At 40.7% G+C, this 27,858-nt stretch overlaps 1 protein-coding gene across 7 annotated transcripts in view; it reads right to left on the bottom strand.

Moving 5' to 3' along the window:
- The window catches only part of LPAR1 (lysophosphatidic acid receptor 1), a 201,171-nt gene that overhangs the window by 83,558 nt on the left and 89,755 nt on the right, over positions 1–27,858 (bottom strand). Inside the window, exon 2 of one of the 7 annotated variants that reach the window (XM_032306774.1) lies at positions 25,766–25,845. The exons of the other annotated variants lie outside the window; for them this stretch is intronic. The gene's annotated coding sequence lies outside the window, so the exon portion shown is untranslated. The remainder of the gene's footprint in view (positions 1–25,765; positions 25,846–27,858) is intronic. 7 annotated transcript variants of the gene reach the window in all.

Here is a 27,858-nt window from a genome sequence, read left to right as displayed (position 1 = left end):
GAGCGAAGTAAGCCAGTAACGAAAAGATAAACCCTTCGTGATTCCACTCATACACGGTACCTAAAGCAGTCAGATTCACAGAGACAGAAAGCAGAAGGGTAGCCCGCAGCAGCTGTGGGGAGAAGGAAATGGGGAGCTGTTGTTTCATGGGTACCGCGTTTCAGTTTGGCCAAATGAAGAGTTCGGGAGATCTGCTGACCAGCAATGGGAACATACCTAACAGTATTCAAACCTGAAAACAGGTAAGACAGTGAATTTTATCTTAGGTATCTGCTACCACAATTAAAAGGGGGAAAACAGAGAGCTCACCACCTTCTAGGGAAACTATGGGGTAAATGACCTACAACTGAAGCACTAAGTCTAGTTAGTGAACCACAAGGGTTAAAGCATTCCCATTAAAATAAACATCAAGGCGGGGCAGTGGGTAGGGGCTGTACATAGCCACCATCATCCTGACCACAACAGATAAGACAGGAACAAATTTCATGGTTTTGTCAGAAATACAGAATGACTCAAAAAGTATATGTTCAGGGCGCCTGGGTGGCTCAGTGGGTTAAAGCCTCTGCCTTCCGCTCAGGTCATGGTCCCAGGGTCCTGGGATGGAGCCCTGTATCCGGCTCTCTGCTCAGCGGGGAGCCTGCTTCCCCCTCTCTCTCTGCCTGCCTCTCTGCCTACTTGTGAAATCTGGCTGTCAAAAAAAAAATTTTTTTTCTTTAAAAAAAAAAAAAAGTATATGTTCACCCAAACTGTCATCTACTTGCAATAGCAAGAACAAGGCACTTTTATTAAATATAATTGGGATATAGTTCTCCCTGAAAAACCCACTCAATGGTATAATGCAACTGGTCACGTGATATATAAAAATAAGGTGCTGAGGGGAGCCTGAGCACAGGCAGACTTTTAATGTAAACACAGAATACCTGGGATCCTAACAGGACCAAAAAATGCAGTTATTGTAACTATTAAAAGCTATGTAACCAAAATGCATATAGATGTAGTGAACTAAGAGAAAAACTCCATCAGGGCACCTGGGTGGCTCAGTCAGTTAAGCATCAGACTCTTGGTGGCAGTTCAGGTCATGATCTCAGGGTTGTAAGATCGAGCCCCGCATCGGGCTCTGCACGAGTCTGCTTTCCCTCTCCCTCTGCACCCGCTCTCCTCAGCTCACTCTCTCCAAAATAAATAAATAAATTTTAAATAATAAATTTTTAAAAAAGACTTTCAGAAAATTGCCAGAGAAAGGAAAACATTCATCACCTTTTGAGAGTTAATCAATACTCTTTTATTTCTAACGTCAATAAAAGGAGAATTTCAGGCTCAAAGAGCCAAAAAAGGAGGAATAAATGGTTGACTAAAGATCCATGGTGCATTCTTTTAGCTCGATTTCCTAGCCTTACCACTGCTTCACATAAAACCAATGAAGCAAATGGTCCAGCTGGGATCATTCTCAGGGTCCATTTGCTTCCCATGCAGACTCAGAACAAAGAAATCAGAAAAGCACTTAAGAAACCGAATCGTTTCCTCATGTTTTGTTTTAAAATACCATCTCTACCTGTGGCGGCAGAAACTTTTCCTCTCTTCTTCAAAGTAACAGGCCCAAGACCTTGCTTCAATATATTTACTGAAGACAAAATGTTTCGTGTTCTTAAATCTTTTCTTTTCCTACATATAGGATCAGTTTTTCCATTTGCTTCTCCAGCTTTTCAATCAGACCTTTCACTCTACACTTGGCCTAAAAGTCTATCATTCTTTCCATATGGCACTCAGCGGACGCATTCCAAGGAAGGGATACACGCGGCCAGCAGAAGGAGAAACGAAAGTACCACCATCGCCCATTTTGACATGTATCTTATCTGTTCAGTGTCCAGCATTCTACAGATGTTAGAAACTGGCCCAAAATGATCTAAAGAAACTCACTGTTCTGATTTCAAAGAGTGCGCTGACAGGCACACTGCTTTCGCTTTTGAACAGTGCTCTTGACGGGGAGAGAGCCTCTCCTGAAACGTCTCAAAATAACCAGGAATTGTCACAACACAAGTGGCAGAAAAATCTCAGACCAGCTGTCACTACTAAAGGGAAAGATGTGTTGCCCATCCTCTGTTTATCGTCTCAAACTCAAGCTAGTCTGTGTTATATTGCTTAGAAAATGGGGGAGAGGGGTTGTACTTTAGGAAGAGTAGATCAGGAATGGGCTAGAGTTACAGCTTTCAGGGTTAGAAAACAATGAACAAGTGAGTGTGCTCCATCACGAAGGGGGAGAGAAGGGATACAACTAAAAGGACTGGGAGAATCTCTTTGGATAAGAGATAGACTCGGGACGCCTGGGTGGCTCAGTTGGTTGAGCAACTGCCTTCGGCTCGGGTCATAATCCTCGAGTCCCAGGATGGAGTCCCACATCGGGCTGCCTGCGCGGCGGGGAGTCTGCTTCTCCCGCTGACCTCTCTCCTTCATGCTCTCACGCTCTCTCTCTTTCTCAAATAAAGAAATAAAATCTTAAAAAAAAAAATTTAAAAAAAAAGAGAAAGAGAGACAGACTCACTACTGCCAAGCCCCACAATGTCTAAGCTCTTGGTCTTCTTAGTGTCTCATGCCATGACCCTCAGCCATTTGCACAGGGATCCAGAGTAGTGCAAAGACCAATGGGACTCAGGACTTGTATCTACGGGAAAGAAGTACCCTGACACAGAGCATGGATAAATTTTACGGAGGCATGTTTAGGGAGGGAGCCTCTGAGCTGTGCTGGAGTATTTGCAGTCCCTCAGTTTCAAGACCTGGAGAATGACAACCTCTCTAGCCAAGCCTGGGGCCAAGCTAGACTCTGCCAAAAGCAGCCACTGGAGGAGATGGAAGGTATTTCCTCCTGAGAGCAAGCGCGTATTTCTCAAGTCAGAATTCCTAAATGGCCCACAACTGAAGGAATATGGACATGCATATCCACGTTAATGGAGGTAAGGAGAAGGGAAGAGGGGAAGAAAAGAGAGCAAATGGGGGGGGGGGGGCAAAGTATCCAAAGAGTTGGCCAGAATACAGAAGTCTACAGCTGTGATAAGACCAGTGACTCAGCCCAGAGTAACAGTTTGTAACAGCAAAGGGCCTGTTAACAAAGGCATCTAGGAATTCATACTGGGTAAAGAATTAATACTAAGCAAAGATTTTGCTATAAGGATGCTTGATAGGGGCGCCTGGGTGGCTCAGTGGGTTAAGCCGCTGCCTTCGGCTCAGGTCATGATCTCAGGGTCCTGGGATCGAGCCCCACATTGGGCTCTCTGCTCAGCGGGGAGCCTGCTTCCTCCTCTCTCTCTGTCTGCCTCTCTGCCTACTTGTGATCTCTCTCTGTCAAATAAATAAATAAAATCTTAAAAAAAAAAAAAAAAGGATGCTTGATACATTGTTGTGTATGACTGGCAAACTTTACAAACAATCTAAACACCTGATACAAGACTTGCCAAACTGAGTTACTAAAACTGTTTACATACAATTTAATTTTATATGATCAAAATTTGTATAATTTTTATACAATGAAAATTAAATTATATTGAAATTGTGTATCTATACACTGCCCGCAATTTGGAAAAACGTACAAAGATAATACATACATATTTACTAAGCCCTGAAATGGTACATGGTATCACTCAGAATATCTTGTTTTGCCAGAAAGCACTCAAAGAATCATGGGGACATGTTAAAAGAACAGGGAAGTTAGTTTGAAGGGCAGTGTCTTGGCCTAAAATAAAAATTTTTAATCTTCAAAATAAAAGACAGTAACAGCTTTAAAACCTTTTAAATAGAAATCCAGGAGTTGATTTTAATGTAAATAAATTAAAAAATGTAATGTAATGTAAATAAATAAATAAAAATTTGGCAAGAAACGGGATATTTACATAGACCCAAACACTCTCCCACAAAATCCCATATACATTACAAAGGGAAATCAGAAGTTTTACAGTGGAGAAGTCTGGAAGACTTTCATCAAATCTTTGAAGTAAGTATAACGAGAAATTGGAACAAACGGACTCTGTGTGCCACTGAGAGGATGTGATGAGAAGAGCAAAGTCTCACTTCTGTGATATTCCTGAACAAGCTTCAAAATCTGAATTTAACCAAAGGAAACATGAGCCAAACCCAAACTGAAGGATGCTCTGCAAGATAACTTTCCTATAACCTTTAATTTTAAGTTTTACTTATTGAAGTAAATCTCTACATCCAATGTGGGGCTCGAACTCACGACCCTGAGATCAAGAGTCATGGGCTCCTCTGACTGCGCCAGGCGTTCTATAATTTTTTAAAAGATCAGGTCACAAAAGGGGGGAAATAACACCGAGAAACTGTTCCCTGTTAAAGAAGACAAGAGACATGGTAAACGAATACAATGCAAGATTCTGGACTCGTAAACGAATACAATGCAAGACTCTGGACTGGATCCTTTGCTATAAAGATTATTGAGGTAAGGTGGGGAAAGTGCAGGACGACCTGAAAATTAGACACAATAAAGATGCTCATCTCCTAATGTGGATGGTGGCTTTGTGACTATGTGAAGAACATCCTTGTATATGGGAAATATATTCTATAGTATTTGAGGGTGTCAACATCATATCAACAAGTCACTTTTTTTTTTAAGATTTTTTATTTATTTATTTGACAGATAGAGATCACAAGTAGGCAGAGAGGCAGGCAGGGGGGTGGGGAGCAGGCTCCCTGCCAAGCAGAGAGCCCAATGTGGGGATCATGACCTGAACCGAAGGCAGAGGCCTTAACCCACTGAGCCACCCAGGTGCCCCTCAACAAGTCACTTCTAACTGACTCAGTGAGCTAAAAGGTCCCTTCGTACTTTCGTACTCTACTTGCAACTTCTCTGCAAGTCGGAAAGAGGAGGGAGAGGAGAGAATGAGGAGGGGAGAAGCAGGGGCGGCAGAAGCCCCCCCCATCCAAGAGAAAATGTGTTTAATTGGAAAGGAGTGTTCATGTGTCACCGTTTAACACAGGAATACCCAGGCCCGAGAATAAATTGAATTTTACAAAATTTAATCTGGTTACGAGTTACTGTTACAAATTACATGACTACCCCAGACACACATGCGTCTGACTGTAGAGAAGACAGGAAAAGAGGTCTCAGACAAACGGCTGTGTATGAGAGGCGCGCTGCCAAAAGTCAAATCGGTCTTTTGAAAGAGGAGAAAAGTCTGGACCACAGCGCACAATGCAGGCAGCATCACACCATGAAGTTTTGCTTGAGTTTCAAAGCTAAAGAAGTATTATGGCACCAAAGAAATACATTTCCATGCAACACAAAACAAAGCAAAAGGCAGATGATCCACCAATGTGGTCTCAAGACGTCTTCAGTTTCCAGGCTACGGGGGACATGGGACAAGGTACCACGTTCTTTGAAGAGGGTGGATTTTGAAACTTCTTCTGCCTACCAGTGAGAATAATCTCTTCCAGATGCTGTTTGGCTCTCAACGTGCTATTCAGAAATATAAATGTTTTATTTTTTTTCAAAGTTCAAGAGCCAAATAAGAAACCGCGTTTCCTTTACTAATCTCTAATTAAACTGGAGATGAGTTACCTTAAAAAAAAAAAAAAGAAAGAAAGAAAGAAAGAAAAGAAAGAAAGAAGAAAAAAATCCCGTCCATCCTAAACCTAGACCTAGACATCCTGGCCAATGTTTTGAGGAGGGAAAGAAATAATACCTGTTGAATACAATGGGAACAATGAGGCGCTTAATTTAATTTCCTTTCCTGCTCGCTGTTTCTCAGTGAGGTCCCTCCTGGCGATCTGTCCTTAAAACAGACTTCCTTAGAACAGTAAGTATGGAGGGAAATCTGAAGACCGCTAGGATTGGGGGACAGCATGAATTGTTCCTGGCTGGGCAGAGGCTATGTAAATACCATTGGTTCCTGAGAATTCTCGAACATGCTTTTGCCAACTTGAAAGGTCAGTAAGGGAAGGCTGGCCTTGTTCATTAATATAACAATTTCAGGAGTAACATTTTACAACATTATCATCCCCGCTGAAGAAATTAGGAATGTGGAGCAAAGGGAATTAGAGGACTCTCCTCAGTGTGCCATGATTTAGTAACTAGGAAAACAAGCAAACAAAAAAAGGGCCCCTCCCGAACTTGCGTGAATGGTATTCTAAGTCTTGTTTTCCTCTTATGAAAGGATTTTAAATGTGACAGTGGTTATCTTTTTAAATTATTGTTGAAGCTGTTTATCAGGAAAGCAGCAGAAAATGGGAAGATAGTGAAGCCTTTTTACAAACTGCAGAGATAATAAAACCACCAAGTAGCCGCAGAACCCCTATGCCTGAGACGTGACCTAAAAACCAGCTGGAGACCTAAAAACAGCTGTGAGACACCACTTTAAAGGCTTCTGACCATCTAGTCATCAGTCTGAAAAATGCTGTCCTACTTGTCCAGAAAAATCACAGGGGGAAATCCAAATATGTAAAGAATGGAGAGTGTCCTACAGAAAAACATCTTGCCAGTGTGAAAAGATATTATATGGCTAAGCCCAAGAGAAGAGAAAGCATGATGATAAAATTAAAAAGGGTATTCTGGTAGAAAATGAATCAGAAAAAGAAAAAAAAAAGTTTTGCTCGATGGATGTTACCTGAAAAATCTGGAAGAAAGAAAACCCTCCAACCACACTCAGTGGCAGAGTTTCTACCTGAACAAGGGTTTCCTGGGGCTTAAAAAAGGAAGGAGTGTTCTGTAAGGCCAGGGTTCATGTGGTTGCGTTTTAAGCCAAGTCATGGAGATAAAATAAGCAGGCAACAGATCTATAAATCCTCTGTGTTCCGAGATTTCTTCACTCTGCACTACTGTGGCACGGGGTTCCAAATGAAGGTGGTATGCTCAGTCCACAGCCCAGAAGGGGATCCAGAGGCAACAGGAACCAGTCACCTCTCTGAAGAGCCATCCCTGTCTTAGTGGTGGCTGTGGAGGTGACCAGGATGACAAGGGAAGACTCTTCTCCTGCTGGGGCCTGATGGTTTCGTTTTGGAGCCTGATCTCAAATCCATGTTACATGAACTTCTCTCAGCTGGAGTTCATAGCACCACACTGATTTCTTTTGGCCCCAATCCTGCATTGCAGCTGTTTGTACTTATTTGAGGTATGGTGTATTTTGAAACAAAATGAACCAGATTTCCCCTACTGCCTAGGTCAGTGCCTGGTAATGGAAAACATTAACTCTTTCACGACCAGTATACTGACAACTGTAGTACGTCTATCATATATGTAAGAAGACACAAAGGAGACAGGGACCCGCTGCTGGGAGAGGTTCTCCAAATAAGCTTATTTCAAAGCCAAAGGCAGATATTATACCACTTACATAGTTTTTGGGCCCCATCCATCTCCAGTTTCAGCCAGCTTACAGGTTTTAAAAGAACAAGAGTTAAGAGTTCGAACAACTATATGCCAACAAACTGGACAATCTAGAAAAAACAGATATATTCCTAGAAACAAACAACCTACCAAGACTGAATCATAAAGAAATAGAAGATCTGAGCAGATCAAACACAAATACAAAGATGGAAACACTAATCAAAAACCTCCCAACCAAAAAAGGCCAGGCCTAGATAGTTCTGCTGGTGAGTTCTACCAAACATGTAAAGAAGAATTAATGCCAATCCTTTCCAAATGCTTCCCAAAACAACTGAAGAGGAAGGAATACTCCCAAATCCACTGTATGAGGCCTACATTAACCTGATGTAAAAGCCAGATAAAGATACTACAAGAAAACATAAGCCAATATCCCTGATAAACACAGGTGCACAGGGTGCCTGGATGGCTCAGCTGGTTAAGCGTCTGCCTTTGGCTCAGGTCATGATCCCAGAGTCCTAGGATCAAGCCCCATGATGGGCTCCCTGCTCAGTGGGGAGCCTGCTTCTTCCTTTCCCTCTGCCTGTCACTCCTCCTGCTTGTGCTCTCTGTCAAATAATAAATAAAATCTTTAAAAATAAAAGTGCAAAAATTCTCAAAATTTTAGCAAACCAAATTCAATAGCACATGAAAAGGATCATACAGCATGACAAGTATGATTTAACACTGCAAGTGTGGCTCAACATATGCAAATCAGTAAGTATGATACAACCACGTTAATAAAAGGTTAAAATACTGTTATCTTCTCAACAGATGCAAAAAAAGCATTTGACAAAATTTGACATCTGTTCATAATAAAAAACTCTCAACAAATTGGAACTAGAAGGAACATATCTCAAAATAATAAAGGCCACATATGACAAACTCACAACTAACATCATGTTCAACACTGAAAGGTTAAAAGCTTTCCCACTAAGATCAGGAATGAGGCAAAGATGGCCACTCTCACCGCTCCTATATTTAGTATTGGAAGTTCTAACCAAAGCAATTAGGCAAATAAACAAACAAACAAATAAATAAATAAATAAAAGGCTTCCAAATCAGAAAGGAAGAAAAGTTGTCTCTCTTTGCAGATGACAGGATTTGATAAATAGAAAATCTCAAAGACGCCACCAAAAAAAAGAGAATAAATTCAATAAAGTTGCAGGGTATAAAATCAATACACAATCATTTCTTTCTTCACACTAACAATCAACTATATTAAAAAGAAAACAGTCCCATTTAGAATGTGTCAAAAACAATAAAATGTTTAAGAATAATTATTTGATGAAGGCATAAAGAGCTGTATGCTGAACATTAGGAGACTGATGAAAAAATAGAAGACACAAATGGAAGATATGTGTTCATGAATAAGAACATTGTTAAAATGTCCATACTACCAAAAGCTGTCTATCAATTCAAAGCATTTTCTATCAATGTTCCAATGGCATTTTTTATAGTGATAGAAAAAAAAAATCCTAAAATTCTTATGGAACTACAAAAGACCCCAAATAGCCATTGTTCCTGAGAAGGAATAAACCTAGAAGCACCCCAATTCCTGATTTCAAACTTTATCACAAGCTATAATAATCAAAACTATATGGTATTGACCTAAACACACACACACAGCACTGGGGGTTATAAGCAACCAATGAATTGTTGAACACTACATCAAAAACTAATGCTACTCAAACATAATTAGAAAAGAAAAAACGTAAGAAACGGAAACAGAACTGAGGATTGAGAAATAATAGTAACACATATGATCAACTAATATTTGACAAGGGAGCTAAGAATACTCAATGGGGGAAAAGACAATCTTTCTCACCAATGGTGCCGACAAAACTGGATATTCACATGCAAAAAAGAATGAAACTGTACCCCTTTTTCTTCTACTCAGAAAAATTAACTCAAAATGAATTAAAGACTTAAGTATAAAACCAAAACCAGGGCGCCTGGGTGGCTCAGTGGGTTAAGCCGCTGCCTTCGGCTCAGGTCATGATCTCAGGGTCCTGGGATCGAGTCCCGCATCGGGCTCTCTGCTCAGCAGGGAGCCTGCTTCCTCCTCTCTCTCTCTCTCTCTCTCTCTGTCTGCCTCTCTGCCTACTTGTGATCTCTCTGTGTCAAATAAATAAATAAAATCTTTAAAAAAAAAAAAAAAAAAACCAAAACCATAAAACTACTAGAAGAAAACATAACAATGTCCTCGACATTGGCCTTGGCAACGATTTTTTTAATATGACACCAAAAGACAAACAACAAAAGCCAAAATAATTAAAAGGGACTATATTCTCTATATTCTCTGCCCAGCAAAAGAAATAATCAACAACATGAAAAGACATCTACAGACTGGGAGAAAAAAAAAAAACACAAACCACCTAACTGATAAGGGATGAATATCTGAAATAGATAATGAATTCATACAACTCAATAGCCAAAAAGAAAAAAAAAAATTGTGGATTTTAAAAATGGGCAAGGCTCTTGAATAGACATTTTCCAAAGACATACAAATGGCCAATGGATCCATGAAAAGATTCATAACATCACTAATTATCAGGGAAATACAAATCAAAACCACAATGAGATGTCACCTCACACCTGTTAGAATAGTTGTTATCAGGAGCGCCTGGGTGGCTCAGTGGGTTAAGGCCTCTGCCTTCAGCTCAGGTCATGGTCCCAGGGTCCTGGGATCGAGCCCCGCATCGGGCTCTCTGCTCGGTGGGGAGCCTGCTTCCTCCTCTCTCTGCCTGTCTCTCTGCCTACTTGTGATCTCTGTCTGTTAAATAAATAAAATCTTTAAAAAAAAAAAAAAAGAATAGTTGTTATCAAAAAGAGATAACAAGGGTTGCTGAGGTGGTGGGCAAAAGGGAATCCTGTGCCCTCTTGCTGGGAATGCAGACTGGTGCAGCCACTGTGGAAAACAGAATGGAGGTTTACAGACAGTCAGAACTACCATACGATCTAGCAGTCATACTTCTGGACTTCATTACTGAAGGAAATAAAATCATTATCTCAAAGGAGTATCTTCACTCCTATTTTTATTGCAACATTAACAACAGAAAAGACATGGAAACAACCTAACTGCCCATGGACAGATAAATAGCTAAAGGAAAGATGGTGTATATATGATATGTATAATGAAATATTATTTAGCCATAAAAAGGGGGAAATCCTGCCTTTTGTGACACTGATAGACCCTGAGGGCATTATGCTAAGTGAAGTCAGTCAGACAGAGAAAGACAAATATTGTATGCCCTCACCTGTATGTGAAATCTAAAAAAGCGAAGTCACAGAAATAGTGAGTAGGACAGTGGTTGCCAGGGGCTAGAAAGTGGAGGAAATGGGAAATGTTGGTCAAAGTTTACAAAATTCCAGTGATAAAATGAGTAAGTTCTGGGACTCCGTACAGCATGGTGACTATAACTAACATTCTGTATTATACACTTGAAAGTTATCAAGAGAATAGATCTTAAATGTCATGACCACCAAAAAAAAAAAAGGTAATTATAAGAGATAATGGTTATGTTAACTAAACTTTTTGTAATCATTTTGCAACATATACCTACAAATCATCATGTTGTGCATCTTAAACTCAGTGTTATAGATCAATAATATCTCAATAAAGCTGGGGGTAATAAGACTCATGGATAAAAGTGGACAAGGGAAATAGGTATTTCTTTTTTTTTTTTTTTAAGATTTTATTTATTTATTTGACAGATGGAGATCACAAGCAGGCAGAAGAGGCAGGCAGAGAGAGAGGAGAAAGCAGGCTCCCCGCTGAGCAGAGAGCCCCATGCGGGGCTCGATCCCAGGACTCTGAGATCATGACCTGAGCCGAAGGCAGTGGCTTAACCCACTGAGCCACCCAGGCGCCCTGAAATAGGTATTTCTAAATTGAGTGCAAAATGTTACCGAGCTCTCTGGTAACTAAACCAAAAAGAGAAAATGAAGAGCTGCGTATTAACTATCAGGAGAGAGAGACTACGTTCTACTAAATCTAAGTGAGAGTCCTCATGTGGAAAAAACAGAAAGAAATATTAATATGGCCACCATTTCTTCTCTACCAACCCTCAATGAAAGCAAAAGACAAAAATCCATGGGTATTAGGATATTTGCAAATGACATATCCAATAAAGGGTTAGTACCCAAAACTTACTTATTTAAAAAACTTACACAACTCAACACCAAAAAAAACCCAAATAATGTAATTTAAAAATGGGCAGAGGACACAGACAGACATTTTCCAAAGGTATACAGATGGCCCACAGACACATGAAAAGATGCTCAACATCACTGATCATCAGGGAAATGCAAATCCAAACTACAATGAGATACCACCTCACACCAATAAGAATGGCTAAAATCAGAAACACAAGACACAAGTGTTGGTGAGGATGTGGAGATAAAGGAACCCTCTTGCACTGCTAGTGGGAATGCAAACTGGTGTAGCCACTGTACAAGACATGGAGATTCCTCACAAAGTTAAAAATAGAACTACCTGTCAATCCAGCAATCACACTACTGAGTATTTACCCCCCAAATACAAAAACAGTAATTCCAAGGGATACATGTACCTCTCTGTTTACAGCAGCATTCATCATAATAGCCAAATTATGGAAGCAGCCCAGTGTCCATTAGACAGATGAATGGATAAAGAAGGTGTGTGTGTGTGTGTTCCGCATGTGTACACACACACACACACACACACACACATACACACACACACAATGGAATATTATTTAGCCATAAAGAAGAGTGAAATCTTGCCATGTCATCATGTATGGAGCTAGACAGTATTATGCTAAGTGAAAAAAGTCCATCAAAGAAACACAAATACCATATGATCTCACTCATCTGCGGAATTTAAGAAACAAAACAAATGAGGGGAAAAAAAGGTAGAGAGAGATTGACAAACCAAGAAACAGGCTCTTAACTATAGAGAACAAACTGATGGTTACAGAGGTAGGTAGGGAGGTAGGTAGGGTAAGGCATAGAGGAAATAGGTGATGGGGTTTAAAGAGTACATTTATCATGATGACCACCATTGTCGAATCACTATACTTCACACCGCAAACTAACATAAGACTGTATGTTATCTATACTGGAATTAAAATTAAAAACTTAATAAATAAAAAAAAAAAATTTAATCCACAGTTCTCATAGGGCTGAGACTCTTAAACCCAGAACACACACCAGAATGAACAACTCTCCTCACCTCTACCAGAGGCTTTTGCTTTAGCAGAATCCAGTCACCTGTAGTTTTAACACCTTCTTAAGGAAACCTCCATTACAAGCCATGATCTTAAATCAGAGTTCTATAGAGACATCTATACACGGACAATGCATTATCGTCCATGTGTATACAACTGAGTGATCTAATAGGACACAAGGTGAGAGCAGAGGTTGCCAAAGCAGGCTTTGCCACACAATATTAAAAACACCGGGGCGCCTGGGTGGCAAAGTGGGTTAGGCCGCTGCCTTCGGCTCGGGTCATGATCTCAGGGTCCTGGGATCGAGTCCCGCATCGGGCTCTCTGCTCAGCAGGGAGCCTGCTTCCTCCTCTCTCTCTCTGCCTGCCTCTCTGCCTACTGTAATCTCTCTCTGTCAAATAAATAAATAAAATCTTTAAAAAAAATAAAAAATAAAAAAATTAAATTAAATTAAAAAAAACACCGATTCCTGGGCCCTATGCGAGGCTCACTGAATCAGACTGTGTGTGGATGTGAACCAGGAATGTGTATTTTAATGAGTGCCCCAAGTGAGCCTAGGTTGAAAGCCAGATGTGTTAACTAGTGCATTAGACTAGTGGTTCTCAAACTATACCCTACAATTCATCGGAAGGTTTGTTCAAACACCAGACAGCTGAGTGCTGACCTGCGGAGTTTCTGATTCTGTACTTAGTACAGTAAGCCATCTTGCACTTAGTAACAAGTTCTCAAGTGATGCTGGTGGGGCTGCACCAGAGACTACACTTTGAGAACCACTCATGAGACTGTTCCTTTAATCTATCACTTCCCTCAAATGGCCTTTGATACAACTGGAAAGTAGACAACTCAGGACTGCGGTCTCTGCTAAGTGCCTAAAGTCTAAGTGTTCAAGGCTGTTGAATAAAAACCAGTCTCATGTGTTTTTGATACAAGAAATAAAAAGCAAATTTGGTCTTTTCTTTAAAAAGAAATAACACTGTAATCCAAACAGAGAGCAATTTTGCCTATTCAATTGTGAGGATTTCCAGAAATTTTCTTAGGAAGGAGCCTTTGCATTCTTCAATAAAGACTAATTTAAACTCCACGGGTCAGTGATGAAAAGATCTGAGTTCAGGTGCTGCCCTTTATAAATCATGGACATGAACAAACACTTACTGAAGCTAAGAACATGTCATTTTGAGCAGGACTCAATCCCAGTGTGAGTCCACAAGAATAAGAGAGCTGCAAAATGTACCCAGCACACCATTATACAAACTGACCCATGGAATGAAGGGATTTAATGCTGTCCATCTGAACGGTGAAAGGTGTTTGCCAAAACCAACAGTTTTCATGTGGACAAAGTCAACAGCAAGGTTTCCTTTAAGAAAAGGACCAGCCAACACGTCTGAGGCATTTTAAATTCATTTCCTGGTCAGAAGCACAAGATCACACCACGATAAAGGAAATAGCCGGTTCATAGAAAGGTTTAAGTTATTAGTCATAAATTTAAAAGAAGGCAGAGGGATGTGGACACAGATAGGTTTTAGATCACTTGGAAATGGAATTGAATCCGTCTAAAAGATAATTCCTATACACTACATGATTCTCAGGGTGGCTATAATAACCCTTTTAAATACTCAAGTCGAAAATCTTTGAGATCAATCAGTTCAACCCAAGAACCATTTCATTAGGATCAAAAGCCTTGGTTAAGTCAATAAATCACACAAATGGTCATAAACGGACTTCTGAATAAAGATGACATCAGCCCCAACTCCTTGATACGTCTCCACCCAATTTCCGGTTAAAAAGACAAGCAAAACCTCACCATGGCCTCAAAACCAAGAATAACGGCCTGCCATTAATAATAGTAATAGGGGCCCCTGGGTGGCTCAGTCCTTAGGCATCTGCCTTCAGCCTGGTATCCCAGAATCCTGGGATCGATCCCTACCTCGGACTCCCTGCTCAGCCGGGAGCCTGCTTCTCCCTCTCCCACTCCCCCTGCTTTGTTCCCTGTCTCTCTCTGTCAAACAAATAAAATCTTTAAAAATGATGATGATGATGTTGATGATGATGATGATGATACCCAGCAGTGATATCTACTAAGTACAGTGTATTATCTATGAAGTACAGTGAAGGTGGGGCTGAGTTAAAAGCAGTCAATGTCCACTGTAACGCTTCATTTGTTGATAAAGAACAATTAAAAGCAAGAAAGCTCAGACCTCCTCCACTCTACGTCCTTTTCCAGAATAAAGGGTGGGTACCAAAGAAAACAGCGGGGAACAGCCCTGTATGACGCAGCTCTGCTTTCTGAAATAATCATGTAGCAATCCATTATTTCCCCCTTTCTCCCATCACCCTCGGAAATCCTGTGCAAGGAACTTTTTTGGTTAAGTCACTAGGCACAAGGAAGAATCCACGGGCAGGTCCAGGGCCTCCCGAATATGGGAGAATGCAAGTCTGTTCTAAAGAGATCTGGGTACAGGAAGAATTCTAACATGCAGTTGGTCTGTCTGTACACCCGAGGCTCTTAGCACAGATTTGTAACTCGGTAAAGAATGGGCCGAGCTCTGGGACGCCTGGGTGGCTCAGTTGGTTAAGCGGCTGCCTTCGGCTCAGGTCATGATCCCAGCATCCTGGGATCGAGTCCCACATCGGGCTCCTTGCTTGGCAGGGAGCCTGCTTCTCCCTCTTCCTCTGCCTGCCACTCTGTCTGCCTGTGCTTGCTCTCGCTTCTCTCTCTATGACAAATAAATAAATAAATAATCTTTAAAAAAAAAAAAAAAAAAAGAATGGGCCGAGCTCTAAGTGGGGAGACTTCTTTGGGGCATGGAGCCAGGGTTTTCTCCTGGGTCAGAAGTCAAGGTACGGGGCTTCGGTGGCGAGGTGGGGGAGGGGGGTGGTCATCCTTGCCAATGGTGCCACTTGCTCACTGCACAAGAGCACGTGGCTAGGTGGGAGGGGCAGGGCTGGAATCCAGCAAGCACCCTCCCACTCACTGTGGAGCTGTGCCTGCCCAAAAGAAAAGGCCTTCTGAAACCAGCAGAGCTACACAGCGAGTAACAGGGGTTGGTCCAAAGTCAGGGTCTGCACTGTCCAATACGATGGTCATGCGTAATACGCGAACAGTGCAAAAATAGAACATTTCCATCACTGCAGAAATTTCTATTGGACATGCTGGCATGCTGTCCACAAACACTGTGAAATGGAAAAAAGCTCTGTTACTTTCTAATTAAAACAGAAGCGGGATAATTCTCTTCTACAAAATGTAGTTTTTCAGAGAGTTCTGTCCTTCTGGAGTCAGAATGAAATCTAGCTACAACCAAGTAGGCATTAAGGCAGTGATGATAAGATCACAGCCGATTAACGATTTCTGTTCACTGTTTCCCAATTTTTCATACTTTAAAGTCAAATACATGGAAACACAGAGCGGTCCTAAGTAAATCCCTTAAAAGGAAGAGGGTTCTAATTACATATTCGAATATATTCCTCTATTATGCTATCCTTGTAAAATTCCCTTGAGCAATCAACTTCTTATCTTACTTTTAAGCCACCCCACACTGCACACGCCACAGTAAATCACTGTAATACTAGAGTATGTATTGTAGCTATTTTAAGACAAAACACACTTATTTTTACCAGACAATATTCATTGTGTGTCAAAGTTAATCCAGAATATATTTCAGAAAGATCTTTTAAAATGGAGAGAAGTGTCACACAATATCAATGGGAGAACAGTGAGGATAAATGCAAGTCAATATCTATCAGCTTCTGAGAGCTTAATAGGTGGGCATCCTTTTTAAATTTTATTTATTTTTTTAAATTGCTTTTCAGTGTTCCAGAATTCATTGTTTATGCACCATACCCAGTGCTCCATGCAGTACATTCCCTCCTTAATACCCACCACCAGGCTCATCCATTCCCCCACCCCGCCCCCCAAAACCCACAGTTTGTTTCTCAGAGTCCACAGTCTTTCATGGCTTGTCTCCCCCTCCGATTTCCCCCAACTCACTTTTCTTCTCCATCTTCTAATGTCCTCCATGCTATTCCTTACGCTCCACAAATAAATGAAACCATATGATAACTGACTGTCTCTGCTTGACTTATTTCACTCAGCATAATCTCCTCCAGTCCCATCCATGTTGCTACAAAAGTTGGGTATTCATCCTTTCTGATGGAGGCATAATACTCCATAGTGTATATGGGCCACATCTTCCTTATCCATTCATCTGTTCAAGGGCATCTTGGTTCTTTCCACAGTTTGGCGACTGTGACCATTGCTGTTATGAACATCGGGGTACAGATGGCCCTTCTTCTCATCTGTATCTTTGGGATAAATACCCAATAGTGCAATTGCAGGGTTATAGGGAAGCTCTATTTTTAATTTCTTAAGGAATCTCCACACTGTTTTCAAAAGTGACTGCACCAACTTGCATTCCCACCAATAGTGTAAGAGGGTTCCCCTTTCTCCACATCCTCTCCAACACACGTTGTTTACTATTTTGTTAATTTGGCCATTCTAACTGGTGTAAGGTGGTATCCCAATGTAGTTTTTTGTTTGTTTGTTTTAAAGATTTTATTCATTTATCTGACAGAGATCACAAGTAGGCAGAGGCAGGCAGAGAGAGAGAGGGAAGCAGGCTCCCTGCCGAACAGACAGCCCAACATGGGGCTCAATCCCAGGACCCTGAGATCATGACCTGAGCCCGAAGGCAGAGGCTTTAACCCACTGAGCCACTCAGGCGCCCCGTCAATGTGGTTTTTATTTGAATCTCCCCAACAGTTAGTTATGATGAACATTTTTTCATGTGTCTGATAGCCATTTGTATGTCTTCTTTGGAGAAGTGTCTGTTCGTATCTTCTGCCCATTTTTTGATGTGATTATCTGTTTTGTGTGTGTTGAGTTTGAGGAGTTCTTTATAGATCTTGGATATCAGCCCTTTGTCTGGACTGTCATTTGTGAATATTTTCTTCCATTCCGTGGGTTGTCTCTTTGTTTTGTTGACTGTCTCCTTTGCTGTACAGAAGCTTTTCATCTTGATGAAGTCCCAAAAGTTCATTTTTGCTTTTGTTTCCTCTGCCTTTGGAGATCTATCTTGAAAGAAGTTGCTGTGGCCAGTGTCAAAGAGGTTACTGCCTATATTTTCCTCTAGGATTCTGTTAGATTCCTGCCTCATGTTGAAGTCTTTTATCCATTTCAAGTTTATCTTTGAAATGGTGTAAGAGAATGGTCAAGTTTCATTCTTCTACACATACCTGCCCAATTTTCCCAGCACCATTCATTGAAGAAACCATCTTTTTCCACTATTTTTTCCTGCTTTGTCAAAGATTATTTGACCATAAAGTTGAGGGTCCATACATATCTGGGCTCTCTACTCTGTTCCACTGGTCTATGTGTCTGTTTTTGTGCCAGTAGGTGGGTATCCTCTTATCCCTAATTGAAGGTAAATAAACCTGAGGATCTAAAACCATAAATACACATAGGATTTTTCCTGCCAAGGGTAACAGGGCAAAGCAATTCAAATTGTCAGTAAAAGAAGAATATAAGGACCAGGCGAATTTGCATGCCTAGATCAGAAACTCTGGAAATCCAAGCAGGTCATCAGGAGCCCATTTTGAAATCTTGGAATACTCCAAGGTAGAAGAGTGTTCACAGGTGCACACTCACATCTCAAGTGCTGATTCAGAGAAAGGTTGGCCTAAGTGCAAAAAGCAGGATGGCACACAAATCACCCTAGCGCCCATCCTCCGGGGAAACCTAACATAAAATTTGCTTAGTGGGAAGTGCCTTTGAAAGTGCAGGCATCTCTGAGAAAGCCTAGTCGAGTTTCCCTACTTAAAAGGACAAGTTCCTTCTGTTTTGGGGGGATGGAGGAAGGTGCACTATTATTTGGAATTCAGTGACTACAAAGTGGTGGCAGCAATGACAGAATGAGCAGAGTCCCCCAGGTTTCTGTACAACATGGTATGACCGGGAGCTTCCTTCCCTTCCAAGAGCACCATCCGTCTGAAGTCATCTGTCTGGGAGCCCGCAAATGAAAACTAAATCAGTCTTTATGGGAATGAAGGCAAGATGTGAGCCACAAATCTTCATTATCTCCCAACACCTCTGATTGTACTTCAGGTTCTTGTGGCTCACAGAAGCAAGACTGTAATGGAAACCAGAATTGGGCTAAGCAATAATCCAAAAGTAACAATGTATTTACAGGTACCTGTAAACATTGTGCCAACTGTGGTTTTTATACAGTGTCCTTATACTTTTAGTCGTGTCACAATCCGATTAATGATTCCAATAAAGTTTATCCCAACAAGTCAGACTTAGGAGGAAATGGCCAATTCATCACTCCATGAAGACATAATCAAGGCTCTATCATACACTCAATAGACAGCTGACACAGTTCTTTGTGCCCATAAACATGTAAAGCATATGACTTGAAAACCTTCACCTTCCAATGATAGTAATAGTCACCAGTTTTGGCCAACACTGACTCTGTAAGACATTTCTCCCCACCCATCCTAGTCCTTCAATGGCCATATCTATGAACTCAAGTTTGCTTCACTCTTATTCTCTCTTTTGTACCTTCAGCTTTGTTCTCTGCTCCATTCCCAGCCCTCAGAATAAAAACATACTATAATTCACATTTTTAACAGAAGAAAACTCCCTTGACCCCAGCTACGACTTCTTCCTCTCTCCCCACCCCCCACTTTGCTCCTTCCCTCCACCACCCTCTCTGTTTAAGGCCAAGAACACTGAAATAACAGATTGTGTTCACTGCCTTTGTATCCTTCAATGATGCACCATGGCTTCTGCTCTCACCAACTCAAAATTTTGAGAAAAGATCACTTTCCTCTAAATAAGGACATTTCTCTGTCTTCATCTTACTTGACCCTTTAGTGGCATTTTACACTGTCAGTCACTGTCTTTTTAAAGTGGCCCTACTCATGGAACCATACTCCCTTGATTCTTAACCAACTTTCTGACAGCTCTCTCTCAGCCATCTTTGCAAGATCCTCTTCCTCTGCTGATCTGGAAATGTTGGTGCACCCCTGAGTTCTCTGTCTGGCTCTTTTCTATTCTCCTTCTGCTCCCTCTTCTTAGACCACTTATTCATACCAATGGATCCCACAGATTTTTGCAGGCTGATGGTTCTTAACTATACATCCCCATTCTAGAACATTCTCCCACACTTCAACTGGCCTATATATAATTTAAGGACCTCACATTTTAAAATATTCCAAATCCACTTATTATTTTCCTACTTTGAACATGCCTAAATCCTATTGACAACACTTTCCAATAGATTCTAATCCACTCTCTCTCCTCTGCTGCCCAGTGTCCCTCACTTAGTTCAGATCATCTTCCCAGGACAATTGCAGGAATCTCTATCACTAATCTTACTGCACTTCTCTGCCCTTCTCCATCTTAACCTGCCATCGTAGGTTCAGATCTACCTGAAAAGCCTGTGGAAATCCTTTCAGTTGTTAAGAACGGAGACGGAAGAGACAAACTTAGATTCATCTCCGTACGCCACAAGACGTCTCATAATCTGGCCTCTGCCTCATGCGTGAGCAAGTCTTCCATTATTTACCAACGGAACTACTTGATGTTCCTAGAACACACCGTATTATTTCAAGCCTTTTCACATCTATTTTCATGGATTAAAATGCCCTCTTCCACGACTGAAACGCAAAGTAAGCTCCTCTTTATCTTTTGTCGCCAAATCCCAGCAGTCTCCAGTCTCCTCCTTAGCCACACACAGACATATCACTGCCAGCAGAGAGTTGTGTATCCTCATATATGTCGTCATCTCTGCACCTTGCACACAAGAGATAAGAGCCACCACACTAAACTATTTATGACACAGCTGCTGGACTTTGTGCTCCTTGAGAACATAATCAGCACCATAATTATCTTGTTATACTAATGCCCAGTGCACCTGACACACAGTTCTCAATAAAGGCTTGTGGAACAACTAAAGGAAAAATGAATAAGGACACCCAGCCATGAGAAATGAAGAACGAACTAAAGAACTGGTCTACCCCAAAGCGCAAAGTATTTAACTACTACTTAACTATATGTCCTAGCCAGTGGATCTCATTCATTCATTCATTCATTCATTCATACAACAAACACTTATTCAGCACCCACGATACACAAAAGGCCATACCGCACAAGAAACAACGTGCCAGTAACAGAGTCTTCTCAGCTTTCTCAAGTCACTGCAACCCCTGATAATACAAGAGCCTTCCTGGTCAATCCCACACATTCCCAACTGTCACTAGGAAGACAAAAGAAAAAACACACACGAATTGGTAGAAAGATGACCCTATGCTGGTTAAGCATTATACCTAACCTCCTTCTTTAACACATCCCTAGCTCATTCCTTCTTCCTTAACATACTCACCTGCTTCGTTCATCATGAATTTGGAGTTCACCATTGTCCATATGAACATCTGCATTACAAATTCCATATTAAGCCAATTCTATTTCTAAACGTTACAGCCTCAACATGAAAAACATTCCCAAATAATTTGGCTTTATCCAACCCATACCTCCAAGCAATAACAAAGACAAATCAACATGAAAAAAATTTGCAGTGGTCTAAGGTGATAAGATCTTTATACCACATGAACAAATACAGTTTCTATGAAAAATAAAGCTTTAACAGACCTAAAAGAAAACACAGTAGAACACTTATGTAATTGTAGAGAGGGGGAGGCTATTTTAGCATAATGCCAAAGCAAAAGCCATACAAGATCGATAGAGGTGACTAAACATTTAAAGCTTCTTTATATTAGAAAAAAAAAAAAAGGAAATGCACACTGGAAAGTGTTTTACATCATATGAACACATTACTATCTTAAAAGTTTTAAAAGAACTATGTATGATATACAGTTTAGACAAATAAAAAGAAACCTATAAATGACCATCCTAAGAGAAAAACAATTGATAAACATGAATGAAAATTTACAAGAGAAATACAAATGGTCCTCATTAAGGATAAGAAAATGTTATGATTCACCTTTCAAAGAAATGGTCAAAGAACACTCAGTTTTAATTAAGTATGGCACTTTCAAATACCGTGATCACAAGTTTCAATACTGAACAATCATCCTGATCCTGCAGGAGGACTCTAGCAACATCTATCAAAAACCAAACAAGCATGCTCTTTGACCTAGCAATTCTGCCTCAAGATATTTGTCCTGGGGAAATAATCAGTGGCCTATGCTAAGACAACTATATGAGGACATCTATTACAACATTGTAACAGAGAAACTGAAAGTAAACTTAAGGCCCCAAGGAAGGGGATTATTTAAGTAAAAAACATATTTGAAGGATAACACGTGTCCTACAGTTAAAAAGTCCCACTTTAGACTTCCTTGCCAGGAATACGAAGAACAAATTACCCTTAATACACTCCCAGTACAAAATCATCTAAAACCGCTGAGTATTTGTATACATATGCGTCACATAAACACATACACCTACACCTGCCTTCATAAATGCCTAGTCAAGCTGGCCAAAAGAGTAATGAACCTCTTGGAAAGCCAAAATGTGTTAAGAAATCAGTCAATGTGAAAGAACACTGAACCGAGTAACCAGGTACACCCCAATCCTGGGTGACTGCTAATTTTGACTTTCACTGGCAGAAAGCAAGTAAAAAGTAGGAAGTCAAAAACCTCTGCAGAAACCTGGGACATCCCACTCACAAAGATACACTGACCCTCATCACATAGGAAGCACGTAAGGAAATAGAACTGGCTCAGACTTGAATATAAGCAGGAAAGAGTCTCCCCTGCGAATTTGCATCCAGATACATGCCCTTAATACTGGGGAGGCTTGAATTCACACAATCCATGTAGACACTCAAAAGATCTCAAGCTGAACATTAAACTGAAGCGAACAGGACCCCAAAGTGCCTTCAAGGCATCTAGCAGAAGCAAATGCAAGATTTTTCTGAACTGATTCACTCTGAGTTCTCGAAGAATTCCCAAAGAAAAAGTTCCTAGAAATGTGAGGTCACGTTAAAAATTAAAAAAAAAGAAAATCGCAAAACACATGAGGAAGTAAGCCAACACATACAAGAATCATTAAGAATAACAAACAGAGTTGGACCTACAAAATCTACAGATAATGGAATTATTTAATACATTCTATAAAATAAAAACATTTATGGGCGGCTGGGTGGCTCAGTCAGTTAAGTGTCTGCCTCTCTTTCTGTCCCTCCCCCTTGCTTGTGCGCTCTCTAATAAGTAAAATTTAAAAAAAAAAATTTGATATGTTCCTAAAATTTAAAAAAAGGCAGTATATTGTGCTCCAAGGTCATTTTTTAAAAATTTTTATTTATTTATTTGGCAGGCAGAGATCACAAGTAGGCAGAGAGGCAGGCAGAAGATCACAAGTAGGCAGAGAGGCAGGCAGAGAGAGAAGGGGAAGCAGGCTCCCCACTGAGCAGAGAGCCCAATATGGGGCTCAATCCCAGGACCCTGAGATCACAATCTGAGCCAAAGGCAGAGGCTTAACCAAATGAGCCACCCAGGTGCCCCTCTAGGGTCATTTTTATAAGAAGTGTCAGTTTATAGACACAGGTATGTACTTTGAAGAGCTGGTTTTAAAAATTGTTAGTGTATGCTTATTTTAAGTGGAAAAATTTGTCAATTTTTGGTTTATGCTTTTTAATCTTTTCCAGGGATTCTGAATTATGTATGTATCATTTTTATAGCAAGTTACCTAAACTTCTAAAAACAATGCTGAACATATGTATTCGAGTATATGAAAAAACATACCAAAATGTCAACAGTCAATATTTCTAGTTTATAAGAATTTGAATGATTTTTACCTATAGTTTCTAATCCACAATCACACAAGTATAGGTACAAATATAGATAAATTATATGTATAAATACAGAAAGAAACAGGTGGTATTTTAAAACATATACAGTGGCTTTACAAGAAAACAGGTGGTATTTTAAAACATATACAGTGGCTTTACAAGAATGTTATTACTACATGACCTATAATTTTTATATTTTACAGATTCATTTTTTTATTGTTAATATTGTTTACATTTTACACATTTCAATTTGTTGTTTCAAAATTCAGAAAAAAATTAACATGTGCCTATGAATACACAAGTGAGCCAGTTGGTCTCAGAATTCTGGATAGAATTTTGTGTAAGAAAACCCCATTTTAAAATTATCAAAATTGAGAACAAACATGCAGCACATCCACACATTTACATACAATGTTTTCAGAGGGTTACACTGTTATGAGAAAGTGTTGTCTTTAAATGTTAGAATTTTAAAGCCCACAACCAAAATAGTGCAGATCTCATGAGCCATCTGCAGATGGCAGAAATAACAGAATGCTAGCAGTGGCTGTCCCTGGTGGTACAGTTTCCTTCTTACATTAAGATCAGGGGAGAGAGAGAACAAGAGGGCCAGTCAGGGTTTCTCAATGTTGACATACATCTGGCCCCCATTTTTGAGTCCTGGGAATCAGAGCAGTGCAAACAAGAGAACTAGGAAAATAAGACAGGAAATAAACCACCTATCTTAAAACACATTAAAATTTAGAATTATTGGCACTTAGAGGGGCAAAGTCAACATTGACTAGGGCCTTTCAACATAAGGAGGAAAAACCAATGTGACTAAGGAAAAAGGGCATAGCTAATAATGCGTGGCAGCTGCCACTTCTCTTTAATGCCATCAAAATCCACATTAGATGCACGATTTGTGTGCTGGCATAGAGTATCTTTAACCTAAAAACCAGATTTTAATCTCTTATTTATTCAGGAATCAACATTCAAACTATAGGCAACATACTTTGATGAGACTTTAAATATGCATTATTATTAGCAAATGAGAGGAATACCTCACGTTGCCTGGTTGAGTTTACACAAAAGGTCATGACTCCCCCTTTCTACAAGCAGATCCCTAATCAAAGGACAGGAATACAAAGTCTCAGAACAAAACTTTTAATTTATTCTATCCAGTCTTCGTCTGATCTCTAAAGGACTGATTCTGCTGTGCCTTCCAAATTCGCAGCAGACCTGATGTATAAACATCGAATCATCAAAGACAGTTCAAGAGAGCACTCTGCTTCCAGAAACATTACAAGGAAAAACTAAGAGCTTCTACACCTGCAAATAATAAACTTCAAAGACAACCCCAAACTAGCCTGGCATTTATCACTAATGTGCCTAAGTGTATGTATGTATACTCAAATCGACCAACTATAGTTTACCTAGTCTTCTTTAGCTCTGAGTTCTTACATAGTGTCCTCAAACTTCTAAGTGTGCTGTTCATAAAATTAATAGCATCTCCCAAATGGAAGGAAATGTCTAGTCCAGTTCTGCCTCTTATCCAATGCTTTAATTGTGCCTACATTCTCCAGTAGCTGCAGGAAACTTCCAATGATGGGAAGATCACTACTTTCCAAGGCCATCCATGAAATCCTCAAGTAGGTTGCTTCCTAGAAATTCTCTCTTAGATGTAGTTCAAGTCATTCTGACTGAGAAGCCCACGCACGGGACCCAGCCGCTCTTCTGTAGTTAAACTGAATCTCATCCTTCAAACACATGAAGGTGTAGCAGACAGATGAACCTAGCGGTCACGTCACCCGTTTCTTTCTTTTTGTCATTTCTCACGATGCGTTTCACACTCTCCGCTCAGAGCACAGCAGTTCTCAAAGGGTGACAGCTAAAATACCTGACAGTACAGCACCCTTACTGGATGGTTCTACCTAAGCCAAGAGATGGGGAAACAAACCTGTCATTTGCACATGTGTTAATTTTCACATGTGAGGTGTACAGAGAACACACTGCAATGAAAGAAAGTCTACACATTGGTGTAACAGCCGCTTCAAACGTCCCCACTTCAGAAGCTGCTACTACTATGAAACGGAGAATTATAAAAATTAAAGTTCTGAAATCTGCTGTTTCTCAAAGAAAATGTGGTCCGCCGATAAAGTCTGCTTAAAAATGCAAAGTCCTGTATCCTTCCCAGGTTGCATGAATCAGAATGTCTGTGAGAGGGCCTGGGACTTTGAGTTTTAAAATATAGTCTCTGGTGATTATGACACAATGTAACTGGTGAGCACCAGCGGATCCCACGATGGCTACACTGCTGTTGCCTTACCACACACACGTCTCCCTGGCCCTCTCCCTCCAACTCCTGGCAGTCCACAAAGGCAGAAACAAAATGACCAGTACCATCTCACCTGCTTTCAGTTGATGGCTCAACTGGGATTAGAACCAAGTAATAGTAATCACTTCTTTTAGCTCCAGTCCAAGCTTGTCCCTAAAAAGGAGAACAGCCAGTCTGTGAGGTAGTAGGAGAAGGAGGAAAGGGGCTGAGTATTAGATGGGGCTAAATTTGGGCAAACAGCCTAAAGCAATTATCCACACTTGATCCTTGGAGGTAAGCAGTAAAAAGCTGAGAAACTGTTCAATGTGGAGGAAGCTGCCAGAACAGGAGAGAAGGGAGGAAATCCCAAGCAACATGAAGGGGAATTCCTGTGACTGTATGGGATACACTAGCTGGCTTCAGCCCATGGCTCTGTGAAGGTTCTGTTGTTTCACTCTTAGAACGTTGTCGAGTACTCTTGATTTCAAATGAAGCTTTATGCGATTTAGAAAGCATTTTCCCCCAGGTAAGCAAACTCAAAATCAAAGTCTGCGTTTGCTGCAACTAGAACCAAAATCCAAAGGTCCCTTTTATATCCAGGGATGAGGATCAGTCATTTCCTCAAATATCAAGGAGAAATCCTAACCCTGAACACAAGCTGTGCCCATCACAATTCTTTCTGATGTTCTGGGTCCTCGTTTTTCAAACTACACTTCACTCTCCTGCCAAACACAGACGCAAACTGCAGACAAAGCATCCTACCACAGAACTAAATCTGAAAATGCCCGGGACCAACAAATCCACAAGAAAGGGGGTGAAAAGTCCAAACCCGAAATGGTAAGTGTAGTAACGATGATCTTTTACCACGTGGTAAAAGATGAATCCAATTAATGTTACCTTTAAAAGAATTTCAGCAGCTCCTCTCTTTTCTGTTGTAACTGCCCAGGATAGGCCTCAGAAGCCGGCAGTTTGGTGGAGACATTTTCTGACCAATGTACTACTTCACCCTGTGTGGACTCTATGACCCAAGCGTTAGTGGATTCCATAATCTGTCAAACATTTACAATTACAAGGGGATCAATAAAAATGGAATTGTCCTATGGTTGCTTTCTAGATTGCTCCGATTCCAAAGTAACAAAGAGAAAGAAAAAAAAATAGTGACCCTTAAAATTACATTCTGTTAAATCATGAGACTGGAAGGGACCTTAAAGATTATCTGTTAAATCCCTTGGCCGTCCACTCCCTCTTCCAAACAACTCAGTCGTCAAGCAAGTCATTATCAAGGGCAATTTCAACATATTCAATAGTCTGACCTCTCTGCTTAGCTCCTCATTACTCAGAGTCGCCCGGTGACACTTCCAAATCCCCCTTCTAACTGGAACTAGACATTCATACAGCTGCTTTCACTCACATACAATATATCTGCCCTTGGATGTCAAGTTCCCAGCTTCCCACCCTGTCCAATCAAAAGGCCACAGTCTACCCCCTCAGCTTACCACATACCAGCTTCCTACCTCTCGGGCTCCTTTCTGCCCTTTCAAACCCCAATTCGGATTAAACTCCAAACTGCCTGTTCTGTTCCCGTTCACAGCCTCCAGGGGTCCCATGGAGAAAACAAGATGAAGATGTCACTGCTAACTGATGTGTTCTAATCTCAGCAGAGCCCACAACAGCGCCGTTAGTGCTGTCACTTCTCTCTGCTCTCTTCCATTTCTCGTGGTACTTCTTCTAAGTCTTTAATTCTCTCAAATAAGCTCCGTAACTTTCACATCCATCGTGAAAAATCAGTAAGCGTCAGGCAAGAACCCCCTTTAAGTTCTGTCCTTCCCCTCCTGCTCCCCCCTACTGCCCATCACTTGAATAATCTGGGCCATTATTTTCACATATCTTCTCTGGTTTACATACCACACACAGCCTAGACCACACCTCTCAGTGAAATCTTTTATGAACCTCCTCCCCACCCAGATTAATTGCTACCTGTTCTTTACTGCCTCTGAAACTTATACATACTTCAGATTACACGGTGACCATTTGGCTGGTGGCACCAACATGAACACCTACAGGACCAGGGATCATACACCAATGAAGTATCTAGCAAAAATATATCTTAAATGTGCATGATGATACAGAAACCATTTGCACTAGAACCAATCATAACGATGCTCACCGTCTTACCTTTTAAAACCC

The sequence above is a fragment of the Mustela erminea genome, chromosome 12, assembly GCF_009829155.1.
Source record: "Mustela erminea isolate mMusErm1 chromosome 12, mMusErm1.Pri, whole genome shotgun sequence".
NCBI classification, from domain to species: Eukaryota; Metazoa; Chordata; class Mammalia; order Carnivora; family Mustelidae; genus Mustela; species Mustela erminea.
The sequence above is the reverse complement of the archived record's forward strand: the minus strand, read 5'-3'. Positions and strand labels throughout refer to the sequence as shown.